Below are 6,000 nucleotides of genomic sequence, written 5' to 3'. Positions count from 1 at the left end.
AGATTGAATGAAATGTAGAGTCCTGCTACTCAGAGAGAGGTTGTCAGAAATCAGCTCTGATTAATTCAGCTTCACTATGATGCTTTTCCCATGTTATAGTTGAGGAAAATGATAAGTTGTTTTCAGTTCTGCTAGCATGTCTTAATAATGCACTGCTGCCCCAGCTCAGACAGTCTGCTCCCCTGCCCTGTGTAGGTTTGATTTGTGAAAAATTTAATTTTTTAAGAAAAACAATTTTCAAGAACTTGGGGGTTGGTTAGTTTGTTTTGTGTTTGGTCTGGTTGTTTTGGGTTTTTTCTATTGCACTTCTACATACTTGTAGCAAGTATTCAATCAACTGCTGTTCTGCAGGCAAGGAGCAGGACAAGGACCTGTTGGTGCATTCATGAGCCCCTCACCAGCATAAAAACTCATTATGAAGATATAGCAACAGGTTGGTGGCTAGGAATATTCAGATTTCCAAGGATTGCCTTTTGCAACCACACTAAAACATATTTTGCCTATTGACATGGAGCTTTAACTTTGTCATTTAGTCTTCACCAGAGAGCAAAGATGCTTAGGGAAGAAAGCTAGGTAAAAATTTGGTTACACTTTTTTGACATATAGCACATCTTTCAACAGCCTGCGGCTCAAAGTATCCTGGGTACCAGTTTCATATTTAATAGCCCTTTTTGAATATTTTTTCTGTACAAACTGTGCCTGAGTTTTGAACCTTCTTAAATTTTGGCACCTATTTTATGCCAGCAGGAAATCAAAATGAACACCAAGCCTCCACAGACAGCTAGTTTAATAGAGAAATGCAATTTTCTCCCAATGATTGGATGATTTCCTTGCAAAGTGTGATACTAATTGCAATACAGCAATCTTCAGCCTGCAGATTTTATTTTGGTAGAAATAATGATAAAACAAGTAGAGTCATACTTGCCTTAATAAAAAGTCATCCTACCCTTTCAATATGAAAATGGGATTTGACCCTCATTACCTAAACGAGTTTCAGTGAGAAATTGAGCAATAACATTTTTGGACAATTACTCTCCACTATGCTGCTTCTCCTAGTAGAGGAAATTATTTGCCTTCTACCCCAGCTTCTTTCTGGTGCTTCTTGGCATGTGTTACTTTATTGTGAAGGAAGATCCTTCTTACATTCCAGGAATAAGTATGTGCCCTTGTAAAATCAACAAGATTAAGTTTTCCTTAAGGCAGTGATTCCTGCCTTAGCAAAATATGAAGCAGTATCAATGCTTCCTTTAATCTATTTAAAAGCGAATGAAAATTCTGAATAACAACACAAAGGAAAATATTTTTTTCATTTATATTTGTGCAGTATTTTTAGGAGATATGTTTTCCATTTTGGCTTTTGTTAGTCACAGAAAAAGAAAACCTGTTACTGCACGAATCCATGCTTTGCCATCCGAGCAGCCTCAATGGTATCTTATGAGATCACATCTCGAGAGGGAGATGTGTGAGGGAGCAGACCATGGGCAGTTCAGCAGTGCTGCTGCTGCTGCTGTCTCACAGCTCCTGCTGCAAGAGACATCCCAGAGACTTTTGTGTTACTGCTAACACTCTGCAGACAGAGCATATGCTCAAATTTTCTCCCAAAAACAGCTCCTCAGCAAGTAGTTGTTTTTTCTCATCCCCAGTGTGTCGGTGTAGAACCGGTGTGATTAGGCAGGGAGGACACTGATGAAGTAGAGCAGCAGCAGCCTTTTGGAAGGGAAGCAAAGTAACAGCCCTAGCTGCTTGTCCTCTTTTCAGGAGTGCAGTGGTATTTATCCAGTGCATGAGAGCTCTCAGCCTCAGTCTTCTGACAAAATTTCTATCGTAGCTCATTATATTCTCCTTGTCTACAAACCTCCCATGCTTCATCTAGCTTGAGTGGAACTTTTCCAACCAAATGTTTTTTCAGCGGAAAACTGCTGTTTGATTGAAAACAAAGCTCTTCTGAGAAAGTGTCAACTTCAACAAAATCTGGAAAACAATTACAACTCCTTCGGTAAGGTTAAAATACCCCGCATTAACCTTTTCAGAACAGTGACTCCATTTTTCATTTTAAAATTGCTCCTTCACATTGTGTTATATTTTAAATTGAGATTAAAGACTGAGATCTAAAATGAAATTGTTTTGAAAATGTCACTTAAAGTGACATTGAAAATGTTTTGAAAATTGACACTTGAAAATTGTTTTGAAAATGTCACTTAAAGTGATTTGATTTTATTCTGCTTCAGAAACAAAATAAATCCTGAAATTTCCTGTGAAAGGGAAATTTTGTATCCTTTGCAATTTTGCTCATTTGCCTTTGGTTCCATGCTGTGGTGCACTGCTACTATCATCATTAAGGATGATAGTATGGGAATTGTGTTTTCCCATGGGAATTCACGTTTCACTCATGATGACAGTAGCTGGGTCTCATAAAGAACCAAATTTTTCTTTTCCCCATTGCCATGAAGTCTTATGGTGACCTTCTCTATTAACATGTGTAAGAGCTGTGATCTCTTGCTCTTACAAGTGAATTGCTGATACCTTTTTTGAAATTTCATATATCACAGCCTGAGCAGCATGTAACTGAAAAACAGCCACATATTTCTGCTTTACCTATACTGAAGAAAGAGAAAAACATACCAACACATTCTGATGAAAAAAACTTCTGAAATGGTCACAGCTGGGTGTCCTCTGCAGAAAATGTTTGGTTTCTCCATTCAGATAACACTTCAAGTATAACTTCAGCTGTGGAGTGAGTACCACATACCAAAGAGAGCATGACAAAGGAAGGCTCCAAAACACAAGGATTTAGAAGTCACTGAGAACTACTGGAACTTCATGTGAAAGTAACAGAGGGCACAACGTTACTTAATCTGCTATTTTAACAGTATCATTAGTAGATGGTGCTAAACATCCTTATTTGGCTTTTGATTCTGGATGGTCCTTTTGGGTAGAAACAAGTGGAGCAGGTTAGTGTCAATAGAGTGGCCTTTCAGCCACAATTCAGGCTGAGCTTCAGGTGGCACAACTCCTAGTGTTGTCTGCCTTACAGTATAAGGAACATGTCTATGTCCTTGGTACCTATGAAAACATACCCCGTGGATTTTGCTCACTAATTGTCACCGGAAAAGAGCAATCTTAACATCTGGCCTCAGTGTCATCTAAAATGCCACTGGAAGAACAATGCTGAAGTTTTTCATGAAGTTGTCATGAAGTTCACTTCAGTAAGTAATGTTTGCAAACACCTATCTTTCATAGATTCTCACCAGCCAAGGAGATATCCTTGAATGCTGCTTTAGAACAACATATCCTGATCTTAAACAAATCAGGTCAGTCTACCTCTAATTGCTTGAATATTGGTTTGTGAGATTTGGGAGCATCACAGGAGTGTTATGATCCACCAAAGAAAGTATCCCTAAAGTTGTAGTACATGAACATAGGTGCAAGCATTAGAGACTATTTACAGGAGACAGATAGAAAACCCAAGTCCTAACTCAGACTTTATTATTGCCTTATCTGTATAATCTCATGTCAGTTACTGCATTTTGAAACTCTTGTGCATCTGGCTGATGCATAAACTTCATCAGATAGAAATGCTATGTTTAAATTTGTTATCCAACATAGGTAAGCACCTTTCTAGGTGCTTGGAGTTGATGAAAGCTGTAGTACCTGGATACAACTTATTACAGCTCTTTGTAACAGGGGTACAGGAACTGAGGTCAGCAACACTGGTAAAGAATGCTCTGACCAAGCCTTATCAGAAAACATCTATTTATCAAAGCAAAATAACTTTTGTGAAAATTCTTCTGGTTTGATACAGCCTAATTAAGTCACAGGTGTGGTTCTGATGGAGACTTGCCTGTGAGGAAAGATCCCATTAGAAATACAAGTGACCTAGGCTCCCAAGGGCAAGGAAGGGATTTCCGACATCCTTTCATATCCTTGCATTACTAGCCTCCTAATAGAAATTGAGGTCTCTGTAACTGGTATCTTGCAGGGGAATTCTGAAACTAGCTGCTTTTTCAATTGGTTGGTTTGATGCTGTCAACTTCCCTAAACAAGCAGGAAATATCTAACCCTGGACTAAGCTTGGCTGTTTGTTTAGAACATGAAAGGATGCAAGCCCACACCCCACTCAAGGCAATCAGTTTTGCTAGTGAATCTAATGGATTTCTGAACCTTTTCTTTAAAAGAATCTGATTAAGCCTTCTTATGGTTCACTACTAATACAATTTTGTCAGGTGGTCCACCTGGAAAGTCTGGTACCAGTCTTTCAGCCTGAACTCAGATAATACTCTAGGAGACTTTGCTAGATTGTTTCAGATAATATGCTCAGCAGTACACAGCCCAAAATTAGATTGTCTGTGAAATTAATTAATATTAAACATTTGTTTGAATGCCAAATAAAAAATAATTCTTCCTCTTCCTTCCCCCTTCAGAATCTCTCATACACTGTTGAAATTTCCCTTAGGCCAAATCATCTTGCTGATATATGGGTGGGAGAGGGACATTTTTCCATCTCATTCACTGTTCATGTGGAAATGTGTAATTACTAATCAAAAATGCACTTGGATAGCAGGAAAGTAGGAAAGATTTCTTTATTCAAGCAGAACTATAAAGTAGCAAATTTCCAGGGGAACTAAAAATATGCAAGTCATGCCAAAGTATTGATTGCATAATAATGTGATGTCAACAGCACAGAATAATCATGTTTGCAGGTGGGAGCTCTACATGCATTATATATAAAGGTTTTACTGTTGAAATGGAAATATAAACCGAGCAGTATGTATTCCTAGAAAAAAATCATTATTCACATACTAATACCCATCTTGTACATCATGATAAAGAGTTATCATCTCTTGCCTGGACTGACTAATGAAAATGAAAAATTCGGTGTTTGGAATTAAATCTGATGTGGATGACATTTAAGGTCATGAAAGGCAATCTTAGTTGTACTGAAATCTTTTAATCTTATTTGCAGATTATTCCATCAGTGGCTCCCTGGAGTTTAAAAAAGATTTTATTCTCATATCTTTATTATTTAATTGAATGTTGAAAGTGTAACATATTGTAAATTGCTCTTAATTTAAAAAAGTACTTTCTTGTCTCAACATCATCGCATTTGCAGAGCTACAGGAGTACTCACTCAGAAGCATACCTGGGCAAATTCAATAGTGACATGCAAAGTGGTTGGATGCAATTAGGTAAGGAAATGACTGTAGGGGGTGAAGTACATAATCATACTTAATTGTGATTCAACAGATGTTCAAAATTACTGTAACTTACACCAATCCCATGTAACAGCCAAATTTGATTCTATATTATATCAGGATGCAGTTCCCATTGAAATCAGCAGGTCCACATAATTTGGGCTATCAGACTACCGACTTCTGTAAGCAGGAATATATTTGGCCCCATGCAAATGCAGATTTCAAGGGCATTGGTATGCTTTTCCTTATCACGGTCATTGTTTTCTCTACAACCTGCTGTTAACCAATGTTTAAGATGCTGCTGTTCTTCACACATCTGAGATACCTGGTCTTCCTAACCTCCAACACCTCTCCAAGGACTAAATTTTGCTTTCAGCACTGAATCAAGACATCTTTCCCAACAGTCTGAGTAACCAACCCAAGAGCAGCTTCCTGGCTGGACAAGCACACCAGTACTGAAGGTCCTGTTTGTTTATGTAGGAGCCCCTCAGAGCTTGTCTTTATCCAATAATCCTGAAATTGAGCTCCTGTCTTCATATGGCCTGGCCTGAAATTTCACTCAGCAAAGTTGTATCAACAAAGTGAAAACATTTTTCTCACCATTTTTTTCTTTACCTTTGGTCCCCTGGAGGTATGATCCGTGGTTCCTGGATTAAGGTGAAGAATGTATCTCTCTCTCAAATTACAGATAGAACCAACAATGTCAGTGGTTTTACCTTGTATTCTTGATGCAGAAAGGGAAAATCCTACCACAAAGACAATGTGAACCTGGACTGTAGTCACATCCAAACACAGACTACTCAGTCTG

This window comes from Ammospiza caudacuta, chromosome 1 (assembly GCF_027887145.1).
Source record: "Ammospiza caudacuta isolate bAmmCau1 chromosome 1, bAmmCau1.pri, whole genome shotgun sequence".
NCBI classification, from domain to species: Eukaryota; Metazoa; Chordata; class Aves; order Passeriformes; family Passerellidae; genus Ammospiza; species Ammospiza caudacuta.
This window is presented reverse-complemented; position numbering follows the sequence as displayed.